Below are 14,979 nucleotides of genomic sequence, written 5' to 3'. Positions count from 1 at the left end.
GTCAGAGCCTCAGGTGGTGTTCATTGTGTTTTGCTTCCTTTTGAAGTGCTTTTACGTAAGGCAGACGTGTTGGTTTTGTTGATCTAATACAAAACTCCAAAACATGGCAAATCATATATTAATGTATTAACACAGTTTGCAGTAAATTTATTGTTTATTGTCCAGACGGAATATATGTGTTCTAAGAGTTCGTACGTTGTATCCGGTAAGTTGGCAAAACTTTTTACCGTTACCTTGTCCAGGCCTGGCGCCGTGCCTCGTTTGATTTTGGCAAGAGCCGCCCGTAGTTCGTGGAGTCGAAACCATCTGTAGAGATCGGGATTCTCTCTGCCTGCATAACGACGTTCCGACAGCCCGGGGTCTTGTGTCTGGCACAGATATTGACCCCTTAATATCTGCGCAGCTGGTCCGTACTGCTCTTGAAGTTGTGAACTGCTCTTTGAAGGTACTTATGGGTTTCGGTGCGTGTTTTTTTTGGGGGGGGAGGGGGGGGGATCGATCACAGTACGGAAGAATCTCTATGTGCTGCGACTAGACATCAACCTGGCGGCCAAATTGCGGCGATCGACCAAGTCGGAGTCGGGGAGCTTTGCAGAGCAGTGCGCCGCCTGCCCGGTGATATCGAGAATTCGAATTGGAGCTTCCTATTGTGTTTCTGGCGAGGCCATCTCTTTGTGAGACTACGACGAGCCTCACAGGGTTGCGGCGCAGCTTCCGAGTGGCTAAAGGTCACTGAACGTCGTTGCGACAGCGTCGGCGAAACTCGCGCAACATGGCGTAGCAACATTTCCACTTCAAAAGAGCTGGAGACGTGTACACTCTGTTTCGCCGATTTTCGCGGCAAACAAGAGAAGCGTGAATGTTTTTAATTTTGTTTTATTTACTCCTGCGTCACCTCTCACGAAACATTGCTGCATTGCATTATACCCGGGCTGCGGTGTACGCAGCTGCGGAAGCAAGCACGGCGGGTACTGTTTTCGGAGCAATGGCGTCGTCGAGTTACTGGGTAGGGTAGCTAAGACAGTAATTCGAGAGAGGTTCGTGAGCGTCAGTGGCCAATCGCACACCACTGCCTCATGCAGTTCGAACCTGGCCGAGCAGTGCCATTGTGGTCCGAGTTGCCACTGCCACCACCGCAAAAGTTATACCCGACAGTGTACCAACACCACCTAGACGAACTTAAGGCCTCAGTGCTCCTCCAGTGACGTCACAGGGATGGGGCCTCACCTGTTTTTCCGAGGAGCATGCATGTTTCTTTTTTACTGCGCGAGGATATGAGGCGGCAGCACAGTTGGCTGCAAAAGATTGTTTTTACTCAAGTTGAGACATCAGTGGAGAGATTTACAGGTACAAAACTTTTATTTACATTTCGATTATTGTAACACTGTTCTTGATGCGGAATAATATATACATTTAAAAGTCACCAGCAACAAACAAGCAAGCAACTTTTCACTTCCTTGAAAGCGTTGCAGCTTTTCTTTCCTTAGCCTTAGCATTTGCATCGGCTACATCATCGTTGAGCTTGCGGCAGAAGTTTTTGAGCAGAATGTTAGTACTGCTCCACAACACATGCTTCAACAGAAGCTCAACTGTGTGCCCATCTTCGCAGGTGTCAAAATCTGATGACTCTTGATCTGCAAGCAGCTGTAATGTGAGTTCGGCGACTAGACGGCGCTAGTTCGGGCTCCTCAAGAACTCCGCTTTCTTGGACACTTGTTCAACAACAACATAGTTGTGGGTTACAGCATTTACAGCAAACAACGCTGGGAAAATGAGGCCACCTCGGTCTAAATGTTTCACCAAGTGATAGTACTTTTGAGCTGCAGAGACAGTGATAGTCTTGCCGACTGTCAATGCTGCCCGACATTTCATGCAGTTTAATTTCTTAGGAGTCGCGTAGACTGCATATCCTGCCACGTACACCAGGACGGGGATAATGTCTTGTATTTTTGACAAGGCATCTCTCGTAACTACAACGTTCCAGTTAGGATGCGGTGTTTATATCTGCTTTCGCAGATCTTCCCATTGCTCATCGAATGAGCTATTCGTTCCGCAAGCACTTGCGATTGTGGGCAAAGTATTTTGCAGCCGTAATTTAGTTTCGCTCTCGTAAACTTGCCTAATAGAAACATGATATTGGGAGCCAGCAAGTTGCCTGTATTTCCCGAAGCGGTCCTCTAAGCTGTCCGTCTGGAACTTGCCGAGCAGGACGTATGAAAGCTGCAGTTCATCGAAGCAATACCTGCTGACTTCAACCAGTGCATGGGTTGTTTGATGCAGAGAAGCATGGGTTTCCTTTGTGAGGTCTGATTTTATTACAATTGAATTTTTAATCCATGGAGCTTCGTCCTCTATGATGTGCACCAACATGAGACGCTCACTGGCCTCAATTACATGCCAGAACTGTGACTTATGGCTTCTGACTTCGCTAGCAAGGTCCCTTAAGGTGGTGATTTTGTCCGCTTCCTCGGCATTGCGAAATGTCTCAAGTGACTCAGAAATTCCTCTTCACATTAAAGCAGCTTGCAGGCGTGTTCGCTTCGCCTCTGGCTCCTCTCTTAAAGTCTTTGTGCTTGATAGGTAACTAGGGCAGCCTGGAAATAATGATGGAATTGCACCTGACCGAAGGCGCAGATGCGATAACTCTGCTGTCGTCACTCGACCTGTAGCATCGTCGACATATGACGCCTCTCGCACGATGTCGTCGTCTGTGAAGTGATGCTCACAGACCTAAAAAAGAAATATTTGTCTAATATAAGTAACATCCTGCTACAAATAAGAACCCGTGATCAAATATTAAATACACATTTAGAAGGTACTGTTACGTTTCGGGCGAATCGACGAACGACGAGCAAGCGGCGACACCGAAGGTTGTCTAGAACGACTATATTCCAACTTAGCAGACGGGCAGGAAAGAGGGGCGCAGCGCTCTGCTGTGGCCTTTATATAGCATCCCCGAACGCCGGCGCGCGTCCCACCGGCTCGCCTAGAACGCCGGCAACGCGTTCCACTCGGCTGGTCCAGAACGCCGGCGCGCGTCTCACTCGGCTCGCACAGAACGTAACAGTACCCAAAACGTTTTGCAAGTTTGGCGGTGCTACAATTAAAAGCTACAAAAGAGGACGAATGGAAAAATTATTCATCTCTTACCCTGGAATGCTCAGAAGGGACGAAGTTTTTCCGTGGAATAGCACGTATCCATGATTGCTGCAGCGCTTTATCTTGCGGGAACTTAAACACATGAACCTTTGGTCCCGTTTTATAGTTACCTCGGCACTGAGGCACACAACATTTGCTCGGCATTTTCGCGTTAATGTCGAAGCGTCATCACAGCACTCGCGCACAGAAGAAATAGACGGCAGCCAAATAAGCCGTGAACACACCATCGGACACGAAAGGCGACTGACCGCTCCTGCCGGAGCCACGTGCAGTGGCTTCCCGATTCCCGTCTAGGAATTCAAGAAAGGCATGCTTGGGGCAGACCGGTTTCTCGCGTCCCGTCGCGACTTCCACGGCTAGGGTGCCTCGATGCGCGCCCGCTCTAGAGGAGCAGAGCCGCGTCGCGACACCGGCCTCATCCTTGTGACGTTGCTGTGACGTCAGCTCTCAGAGCAGAGGCCTTGTATACAGCAGTGTATACAGCTCCTCGGTCGAAAAGCCGTCGGCGTAGTAGTCGGCTCTGCGTGTCGGAAATAATCGGGAGCTGCGTAAAAATTGCCGCCGAATGTTGCTGATAGTGTCTTACGATGCAGGGTTTCGTGCAGGATAAGCTTAATAAAGTTAGAGCCCAACTCGTGGCAGGGATTCGAACCAGCGACCCATAACCGGGGGAACCGGAGACCTATAATCGTGGGTTCCGTAAAATGAAAATCGTGTCATACGCGTGGTTCGGGTGTCCACCAAGATAATTGAGTCTGCTAGTGCGTCATTTTCTTTCCTCAAAACACCAATTTTTCATTTGTCCAACGGGTAAGGACTCGCCACGGTGGCCCAGTGGTTAAGGCGCTCGTCTACCGAACCCGAGTACACGGGTGCGAACCCAACCCGTGGAGGCCGTGTTTCGATGGAGGCGGAATCCCCCCCCCCAAAAAAAAGGCAGTGGCTGAGCTCTGGTGAAGCCTGGATATACAAGCCAAAAGCTCCAGTTATGCTTGGTTTGATGTCATGGCTGTCGCTGTTCGCGCTCAATACACTGGGAGCACAACGATAATGGCGGAGGCGTTCAACCGTCCACACACTGTCTGTTCGGAGGCGGAGGAGGAGAAGGTAATCGGCGCGGTTAAAGTTCAGGGGGAACTTTGGCTCTCTAAAGTGCTGCAAGGCGAAAGCGTTTCCTGGCGCTCTTGTTTTTTATTGCGAAAGCAATACTACGCTCACTAACGGCCTTTCGCATAGCGGTGGCCGGTAGCCACGGCTCACCTTTAGAACGACCTCTGACGTAGCAACCGTCGCGGTGGACACCTGAACCGCACTGTACAAGAAGGGAGGCAGTGGGAGTGATAGAAGAATTGGATTGGAAAACGTTTATTGTCAGCACTGAGCCCTAGTGGGTATTATACTAGGTGGCTTCGAGCCCATGGCCCTTGGCGACCTTGTGAGCCCACTCAGTGGCCCGGACTTGCGTCAACGGGTCTGAGCTGGCCAGTATAGCCTCCCACCGCTCTAGAGAAGGGACTGGTAGTAGGTCCGCCGGTGGCGGCGCCTTTTTGCAGCTCCATAAAATGTGGTCATATCCGGCTATCTCGCCGCATTGTTTGCAAGTAGCGTTGTATTGTGTTGGATACATGTGTGCTAGTCTCGACGGGCTAAAGAAGGCTCGCGTCTGGAGCCGACGCCACGTTACCTCCTGGCTTTTGTCGAGCTTTTTGTCTGGTGGCAGATAGATCCTCCTTTCCAGTTTAAACTGATTGGTGTATTCGTTAAATGATATGAATGCATCTCTCGTGAAATTTGGGGACTCGACCCGGCTCACTGCTCGGCTGACATAACCTCGAGCTATACTGTGAGCCAACTCGTTTCCCCTGTTCCCCGAGTGTGCCGGCACCCATATTAGTTCCACCTCTCTTTGGTCCCAGTCTTTATGTCTTAATATTCGTTCTGCCTCCTGGGAGATCATACCCCGCGCAAAATTGTTGATAGCCACCTTGGAGTCGCTAATTATGGTGACTGCTTTGGTGCTGGCCATTGCCATGGCGATAGCCGCCTCCTCCGCTGTCCCTGAGTTTTTTGTTTTGACCGAACCGGCCGTTAATGTTTCACCCGAGTCGTTCACGGCCACGACCACAAAGGAGTCGCCTCCTTCGTATTCCGCCGCGTCTACATAGGTTGTGTGTTCCGAGCCTTCGAGCTTGGCTTCAAGGGCCTTTGCTCTGGCTCTCCTCCTGCCTTCGTGAAAAGCAGGGTGCATGTTTTTTGGAAGTGGTTTAATAGTGAGTAATTTTCTAACTTTGGTCTGTAATTTTGCCTGCGCGTTTCTTTCCGGAATTTTATCATGTAATCCTAGGTTGCTCAGGATCTTTCTCCCCGGGGGTGAGGTCGCAAGCCTCCTTAATTGCGCAAATATATGTGCCTCGCATAGTTCCGTGGTGGTGTTGTAGATCCCCAGTTTAAGAAGTCTTTCCGTAGGAGTGCAGTGGGGCAGCCCCAATGCTGCTTTATATGCCTGCCTTATGATCCCATCTATTTTGTTCTGTTCCGCCAGCCCTAGCTTGAGGTAGGGAACGGCGTAAACTATTCTGCTTATCACGAAAGCCTGAACCATTCGGCAGAGATCTTTCTCTTTGACTCCCCGTCTTTTGTTAGCTATTCGCCTTATGAGCCTGGTTGTCATGTTAATTGTGGACTTAAGCCTGTTTATTGTCTCTGTGTTCTTTCTATTGTCCTGTATTATAAGTCCTAGGACCCTGATTTTGTCAACTCTGGCTACCGGAGTCTCATTTACCAGTACGTGAATGTCTCCTGCGTTGGTATCGCGTTTGCTAGCCCCCCGGATCACCAGAAGTTCGGATTTGCTTGGCGAGCATTTTAGTCCTGCCCATTCTGCGTATTCCTGGACAATATCGATCGCGTGTTGGAGATTTTGTTCTATTTCCCCATCGTTTCCTGTATGCGTCCATATTGTTATGTCATCCGCATATAGCGTATGGTTTATACCTTCGACACTCTTCAATAGCGGCGGTAGGTTCTTCAACGCCAGGTTGGATAAGAAAGGAGAGAGCACTGAGCCCTGCGGAGTTCCCCTATCTCCCAGCTTAATAGTTTCTGACTGGATATCTCCTAGATTTATTTCTGCGGTTCTGCCGGTTAGAAAGTCCCTTACGTAATCGTAGGTCCGCTTTCCAGGGGTAATCTCCGCCAGATTAGTTAGTATGACCTCGTGTTTGACGTTATCGAATGCTTTATGTAGGTCTAGGCCCAGTATAGTTTTGGCGCCCCCTTTGTTGGGCGGGTCTATGATGTCTGCTTTGAGCTGGAGCATGACGTCCTGCGTGGACAACTTGCTCCTGAAGCCTAGCTCCTGAAGCCTTGCTCGTGAAGAAAGACAAAGAGGAGCCGTGGTGAAGAAAATGAAAATTTTATTTGAGGAAAGGAAATAACGCAGTAACTGCCTCGCATATCTCGGTGGACACTCGTCGTCCGTTTGCAGAGGAAGGGAGGCAGTGGGAGCGAAAGAAGGAACACTAAGAGGGCCCGTAGTGAAGAAAATGAATTAGAGGAAAGGAAATTACGCAGGAGGTGGCGCCGCTGCGCGGAGGAGAGGGAAATTGCTAAATTGGTTTTTGAGGAAAGGAAATGGCGCAGTATCTGTCTTACATATATCGGCGGACACCTGAACCGCGCCGTAAGGGAAGGGAGGAAGGTGGGAGTGAAAAAAGAAAGAGAGAAAGAGGTGCCGTAGTAAAGGCCGCCAGAATGATTTTGACCACATGAGGATCCTTAACGCGCACTGACATCGCACAGCACACGGGCGCCTCTTGCGTTTCGCTTCCATCGATCGCGGTCGGGTTCGTCCCCGGGTACTTCGGCTCGGTAGACGGGCGCCTTACCAATTCCATTACACAAGTCAATTTCTTACAGACCGTCAAGCCTATATACGCATACAAGATGCGGAACACGGTCCATACACCATCGGCTCGAGGGGAACACCTCAAGGCGCGGTCCTGTCTAACCTCCTCTTCAATTTGGCAATGCTTCATCTTCCCTCCAAATTGTCCTCTTTGCCCGGGATACATCACGCTCTTTATGCGGATGACATTACAATCTGGGCCACGCAAGGTAACCTGGGCCACATGGAATCCTGCCTGCAAGCAGCGGCGACCCTAGTTGACGACTACGCCGCCTACTGCGGACTCCAGTGCGCCCCGTCTAAATCAGAATTTGTGCACATACGTCCCTCCCCTCGGGACACAACACCGCTTTGCATCAGTCTCCCCTCGGGACCGATCCGGGAGTCCAAGGAGATCCGCGTCCTTGGTCACTTCATACACCACCAACGCAGAGTCGACACCGCCCTAGCCAAACTTCGCATGGTGGGAGACCAGGTGGGCCGCATGGTCCGCCGGGTCTCCAACAAGCGGGGCTGATTACGAAGCAAGGATGCACTGCGGCTTGCCCATGCTTTCGTAACGAGTCGAATCCTCTATTCAACCCCCTACTTGCACCTGCGCAAACATGATGATGACCAACTGGAGGTCATCCACCGGAAAGTCATCAAGCGGGCTCTCGACCTCCCGGTCACCACGTCCAACCAGCGACTTCTGGCCTTGGGCGTGGTGAACACATTTCGGGAGCTTCGAGAGGCCCACTTAGTCAACCAATACACGCGTCTTGCACAGACCACGTCCGGTCGCCGCCTCTTGGACCGGCTACACATCAAACATGACTACCATATTGAGGAAAGGGAGAGAGTGCCAGAACCCTGGAGACGCGCCCTCCGGGTCCGACCCCTTCCCCGCAACATGTCCAGAGAAGACCATAGCGGTCGTCGCCAGGCGCGCGCGGAAGCGTTGGCGCGATACTATGGTAACCAACAACATGTGTATTACGTGGACGTTGCCGGCCCACACCACGGGGTGTGGTACACGGCCGCAGTCGTACACAACACAAACACAGTCAACGGGCTCACTTTCAAAGCCTACAGCGCAACACACGCGGAGGAGATTGCCATTGCTCTTGCTCTCACTACTCCCAAGTCGAAACACATCATCACCGACTCGCGAGGGGCCTGCCGGAACTACGAGTTGGGCTGGGCTCCCCCGCTTGCCTGGCGCATACTGGAATATAGCTGTCGATCTGAAGATCCAACTCCACTCAACCTGATTTGGGCCCCCGGTCACCAGGGACTCCAGGGAAACGAACAGGCCGATCAGGCCACCCGCACACTCTCTCCCCGGGCTATCTCCCTGTCCTTGGAAGGGTACTCCCAATCAGACAATCTGGCCATTACATTCAAACAAATCACCGATTACTACAAGGAGGAAAACCGGCGCTACCCGGCCCCTTGTAAGGGTCTGGATCGCGCTGACCAGCGCCTCCTCATCAAAATTCTTACTAACACTGTACTGTGCCCGGCGGTGCTTAAACATTTCAATACATCCTTTGATGGCGCGTGCCAGTTCTGTGGGGAGGTGGCTGACACCTTCCACATGGTTTGGGCGTGTCAGTCAAACCCATCTATCCCCCCCAACCCCACCAGAGAGGACTGGGAGGCGGCCCTGCTCGGCTGTCAGGACCTAAAGACCCAAAAGGCCTTGGTTCACCGGACGCGGGCGGCGTTGCTTGCCAATGGGGCCCCGGAATAGGGGCTCCACCTAGTATTGTTAGGGGAAAGGGCCAATAGGGCCTACCCCAATCACCTCTCTGTAAATATTTATTGCATTATAAATGTTTTTCACCACCACCACCAACTCCACGCAACCTGATTTGGGCCCCCGGTCACCATGGACTCCAGGGAAACGAACTGGCCGATCAGGCCGCCCGCGCACTCTCTCCCCGCGCTATCTCCCTGTCCTTGGAAGGGTACTCCCAATCAGACAATCTGGCCATTACATTAAAAAAAATCACCGATTACTACAAGGAGGAGCACCGGCGCTACCCGGCCCCTTGTAAGGGTCTGGATCGCGCTGACGAGCGCCTCCTCATCAAAATTCTCACAAACACTGTACTGTGCCCGGCGGTGCTTAAACATTTCAATATATCCTTTGATGGCACGTGCCAGTTCTGTGGGGAGGTGTCTGACATCTTCCACATGGTTTGGGCGCGTAAATCTAGCCCATCTATCCCCCCAACCCCAACCCCACCAGAGAGGACTGGGAGGCGGCCCTGCTCAGCTGTCAAGACCTGAAGAGCCAAAAGGCCTTGGTTCAACGGACGCGGGCGGCGTTGCTAGCCAATGGGGCCCCGGAATAGGGGCTCCACCTAGTACTGTGAGGGGAAAGGGCCAATAGGGTCCTACCCCAATCACCTTTCTGTAAAAAATTTAATTGCTTATAAATGTTTTTCACCACCACCACCACTGAGCCACCGCGGCGGGTAGGAGAGGCCACAGTTCGCACGATTCCAGCGCAAGGATGGACACCGCGAGCATGAACCTACGCTGCGAGCACGGACGGACACAGCGAGCACGGAGAGACACCGCGCGCGCGCGCGAGAGAGAAAAACTTTATTGTGACAGGAATTCGGGCACGCCCCAGGGTCCCCGCACGACCCCACTGCACTCAAATGTTTATGTTCTTGAGGTCCATAACACTGGCAGCCCGGCCGGAGGCGATGGTCTGCAAGGCCGGGTCCTCCGAGCGCAGCAGCGGCTCCCAGTCCTCCAAGGTCTTGAAGTTCTCTAGGTCTCGAGGGGGAGGGTCCGCCGGGCAGAGGGAAAGTATGTGGAGGGAAGAGGCGAAGGGTTCTGGGCATAGGGCGCATGCCGGTGTGGGGAAGGAGGGGTGATAGTGGGCTAGGGTAAGGGGTGAGGGGAGAGAGTGTGTCTGTAGTCTGCGCCACAGTGTTGCTTGTTTGTTATCTAGGGAGGAGTGGGGCGGGGGGTAGAGCTGGCGAGAGGCTCTGTAGGCCTGCGTCAGCTCGCTGAATGAGTGCATGCGCTCCTTGGAGAATCCCCGATCCGAGGCCATCTGAGCCTGGTTTAAAGAACCTCGGGCTAAAAGGTTGGCGGCCTCGTTTCCGGGATTCCCGCAGTGCGCGGGCACCCATTTCAGCTACACTTAGCGGGGTGGGGGTGCATCGGGCGAGGCCATTATGTCAAAAGCAGGGGCATGAACTCGGCCTAGAGAAAAATTTCGAATCGCAGTTTTAGAGTAACTTAAAATGTACCGGACTTCCGTGCAGGTACTACCAAGCGCAATAACGGCTTAAACTGCATACGGGATACGGACCCCGCACACCGTTACCTTATATGGGCCCCTGCTCACCAGGGGTTGGCAGGAAACGAGGCAGCAGACGCAGCCGCCCGCGCGCTCTCTCACCGGGCTGTTTTCTCCTCCCCATCCGATAAGCAACCCAAATTGTAATCCGGTCTATATATTCAAAGATATTACAACATATCAAAATTGTCATCGTTTTTACCCTAGCCCATGTAAAGGCCTGAAGAAGGCGGATGAGCGGCTCCTTCGCCTTATCACCAATACATTGCTGTGCCCGGCAGCGCTAAAACATTTTGACCCTTCCTTTAGCGGCAGCTGCCTACACTGTAATGCAGTGTCTTCTGACACCTATCACATGGTGTGGGCCTGCCCCTCCAACCCCGCTATTCCCCCATCCCCAACCCAACCCGGGAGGACTGGGAGGCGACCCTGCTCGGCTGCCACGACTTACAGGCCCAACAAGCCTTAGTCGGGCGCGCCCGGGCGGCGGCAACCGCCACTGTAGTCCCATACTAGGGATCTCCACCTTGTGTTTGTAAGGATCGGTCACTTACTGGTTGATCTAAACATACACTTCCTGTTCATTCTTCATAAATGTTTTCACCACCACCACCCTCTGTAGCCTCTGGGGAGGTGTCTGGAGGGACCGGTAGTGTGAAGAGGGCGCATAAAGAGGAGTCCACCACAGCTGCTGTCGCTTCATCACCCGTGCAGGCAGCCTCCACCCATACGGCGTCCGGCTCGGTGCCGTACGCTCGATGGAGTGCCTTCGCATGGGCTTTGCGGCGCTGCTCATGGTGGGACGGGTGCATATTCCTCTGGAGCGGAGTGATGAGGAGCTTCCGGTGAAGGGGTCGTGGTATAGCGAGGAGGGTTGGGTTGTTGGCCGGTATTGTGATTCCAAGGGAGTCCGGGATATACCGACCTGTGGAGGTTTGTGAAGCCTGATGTATTGGGCCTGTCGGTGGGCCTCCACCAGTTCCCCGATCGTGTTGTGGAGACCCAGGCCTTGCAGTCTGTCTGTGTTTGTGTTGAGGCGAAGATAGAGTGCTACCTTGAATGACTTGCAAATCAAAGCATCCAAAGCGTTTAGGTGATGTTTGGACAGTTGTAAGTATGGGGTAGTAAACAGCACACGACTGAGGACCGAGGCATGAATGAGGCGACATAGGTCGCGCTCCTTCATGCCTTTATGACGTCCCGGAACCCTGCGGATGAGGTGGCGGTTGCCGCTGCCCGGGCGCGCCCTACTAAGGCTTGTTGGGCCTGTTAGTCGTGGCAGCCGAGCAGGGCCGCCTCCCAGTCCTCCCGGGTTGGGTTGGGGATGAGGGGAATAGCGGGGTTGGAGGGGCAGGCCCACACCATGTGAAAAGTGTCAGAAGACGCTGCACTACAGTGTAGGCAGCTGCCGCTAAAGGAGGGGTCAAAATGTTTTAGCGCTGCCGGGCACCGCAATGTATTGGTGAGAAGGCGAAGAAGGAGCCGCTCATCCGCATTCTTCAGGCCTTTATATGGGCTAGGGTAAAGGCGATGCCAATTTTGGTAATATGTTGTAATATCTTGGAATGTATAGAGCGGGTTAAAATCGGGTTCCTGATCGGATGGGGAGGAGCAAACAGCCCGGTCAGAGAGCGCGTGGGCGGCTGCGTCTGCTGCCTCGTTTCCTGCCAACCCCAAATGAGCAGGGGCCCATATAAGGTAACGGTGTGCGGGGTCCGTATCCCGTATGCAATTTTGGTAGATTCGATAGGCTAGGAAGGGAGTGCAGCCTTGTTCGACGTTCCGACAGGCCCCTCGCGAGTCCGTGATTATGTATTTTGAATCGGAATGTGAGGCCGCGAGAGCAATCGCGACCTCTTCTGCTTGTGTTACACTGCTGGCTCGGAAGGTGAGGCCGTTAACTGTGTTGCTGTTGTGAACTACCGCGGCCGTGTACCATCCCCCGTGGTGAGGGCCGGATGCGTCCACGTAGTATACCCATGTTTTGTTGCCATAATGTCGGGATAGCGCTTCCGCTCGTGCCAGGCGCCGACCATTATGGTCTTCGTGTGAGAAGTTTGCTGTTAGAGGCCGCACGGGGAGGTCACGTGTCCACAGTTCTGGGATGCGAAACCTGTCTTCCATTGGAGGGGTGTGTTCGATACGGAGTCGACCAAGAAGGCGGCGATCCGACTCCGTTAGCGACAAGCGCGTGTACTGGTTTGTAATATGCGCCTCCCGGAGTTCCCGGAAAGTATTCACCACCCCTAGAGCCATAAGCCGGCTGTTTGAAGTAGTGATGGGGAGGTCAAGGGCACGCGTAATAATTTTGCGAGGGATGACCTCAAGAGCATCCTCTTTTGGCCAATGTAGTGTCTGACCGCCTGTGTTTGTGGATATAGAGTCCTAGTACCCGTATCTCGTCACTTTCGCGTATGGGAGCACTCTCAAGAGAAAGAGAGATTTTAGTTGTGCACTTCTGCGAGGGGCGGAGGTGCACAAAAATGCAGGGGGCATTTTGACTGTCTAAAGTGCGTAGAGGCGAAAGCGTTTTCCGCACCACTTTGCCTGCTTCTGTGGCACTGGTGGCGTCACGTGTAATTGAGTACTAATTACTAAGCGGTAACAAATCACTAATTAACGATTAATTACTGATTATTGCCTGAATACTAATTAACTGCTAATTAATGACGCTTAAGCTTCGCCTTTAGGAGTGGAACGCGACAGCGTGTTGTAGCGCTGCCACGGAGTCCACGGAACGCCACCACCCGTTCGGCGCGATGCCTTGCCGTTTGAACGCAACGGTTTTTGAGGAAAGGAAATGGCGCAGTAATTCTCTGTCATCTCGGTGGACAGCTGAACCGCACCGTAGAGGAAGGGAGGAAGTGGAACTGAAAGAAGAAAGACAAAGATGGCCCGTATTGAACAAAATGATAATTGTATTTGAGGAAAGGAAATTACGCAGTAACTGTCTCACATATCTCAGTGGAAACCCGTCAAAATTCCGGGGGGTGCACTTTTTTTACCTTAGTGCGGTCCCTGATGTGTGGTTAAGATGTTAAGCTTCGCCTCTAAGAGCGGAACGCGACAGCGTCTTGCAACGCTGCCAGGGAGTCCATAGAAGGCCATCGCCGATTCGGTTCTACGCCTCGCTCGTCGGTAAATTGGTTTTTGATGAAAGGAAATGTATCTGTCTCTCATATCTCGGTGGACACCTAAACCTCGCCGGAAGAGAAGGGAGGAGGATGACAGTGAGCGAAGGCACGGTATTCACTAGACGCGCCTTCGTTCATTCCAAACTATCGAGCTGGCATGGCGGAGTGGATAGCATGCTCGCCTCGCACACCGAAGACCGGGGTTCGATTCTTGAGCTCGAGCAATTTCCTACTCGGTTTTATTTAGTTATATGCCCTGACTAGAAAAGTTACTTAGGCTAATTGGGTAATTAAGCAATTAACTAAGCTCAGTCCCATTTACTTAGAGCATCACTATATGATCCCTTCAATTGGTTGCATGGTTACTAGCCAAAGTACAATTGGCCCCGTTTGAAATTGGCGCACTGTGACGTCACGACCGTTTCGACCAACTGAAAAGCGTGAAATTTCTGTCGACAACTGCTGCTTACAACGATGAGACATTAAAGGCTTTCGCCTTAATAAGATTTTTGAGGGGAACATTGAAGACCGCAGCGTCGGGCGTAGCGGTCTACTATCGTCGCCGCTGTTTGCAGGCTTGTTTCAATGTCCCCTGTGCCACCCTGCGTGGCCCACAGGGTGATGTCATCGGCGTACAGGGCGTGCTGCACGCCGGCAACACCCTCCAGCTGTGCCGGCAGGTGTATCATAGCCAGATTGATGAGGAGCGGGGAAAGTACCGCCCCTTGGGGGGTCCCCCCGTGCCGAGTAGGTAGGGACCGTGCTCTCTATCTTATATTCGGATGTAGGATAGACGATCCATTAAAAATTGGCTTATATATCGGAATGTGTTGAGACCACAGTCGGTCTGGCTTAGGTTAGTGAGTATGATCTCGTGTGTTAGATTGTCAAATGCCCCCTTAAGATCCAAGGCGAGTACTACCCGGTCATTATGGGGGCATTCGAGGGGGTCAAGGAGTTCCCGATTGAGTTGCAGGAGGACATCCTGTGCGGATCTGTGTTGGCGGAATCCGAACATGGTGCTCGCAAAGACCTGTTTGTGTTCAAGATATGTAGATAACCGATCCCGCATCATCGTCTCCATTAGTTTGCCCACACATGATGTGAGAGAGATGGGGCGGAGGTTATCTGTGTCAATTGGTTTGCCAGCTTTAGGAATAAAAGTGACCAAAGCCGTTTTCCATTCGATTGGCAGGGGGGTGTCCCCGCGCCAAATCGCATTGACGTATTCCAGGAGGGACTGGTATGCCAAGTCGGGCAGGTTCGTCAAAAGCTTGACGGTGACCTTATCCCGTCCTGGCGCAGTGCCCCGTTTCATTTTGGCGAGAGCCGCCCGCAGATCATGGAGCTGGAAAGGTTGATCCAGGTCCGTGTTCTCTCTGCCTGCATAAGAGTACGCAGATCCACGGGGGTCTTGGGCTGTAAACAGATACTGGTCCCGAAGTTTCTGTGCCAGTCGGCGGTGACGGCTG

The sequence above is a fragment of the Amblyomma mixtum genome, chromosome 8 (genome assembly GCF_055824585.1).
Source record: "Amblyomma mixtum isolate Tamu chromosome 8, ASM5582458v1, whole genome shotgun sequence".
Classification (NCBI taxonomy): domain Eukaryota; kingdom Metazoa; phylum Arthropoda; class Arachnida; order Ixodida; family Ixodidae; genus Amblyomma; species Amblyomma mixtum.
Note: the sequence above shows the minus strand (reverse complement) of the source record.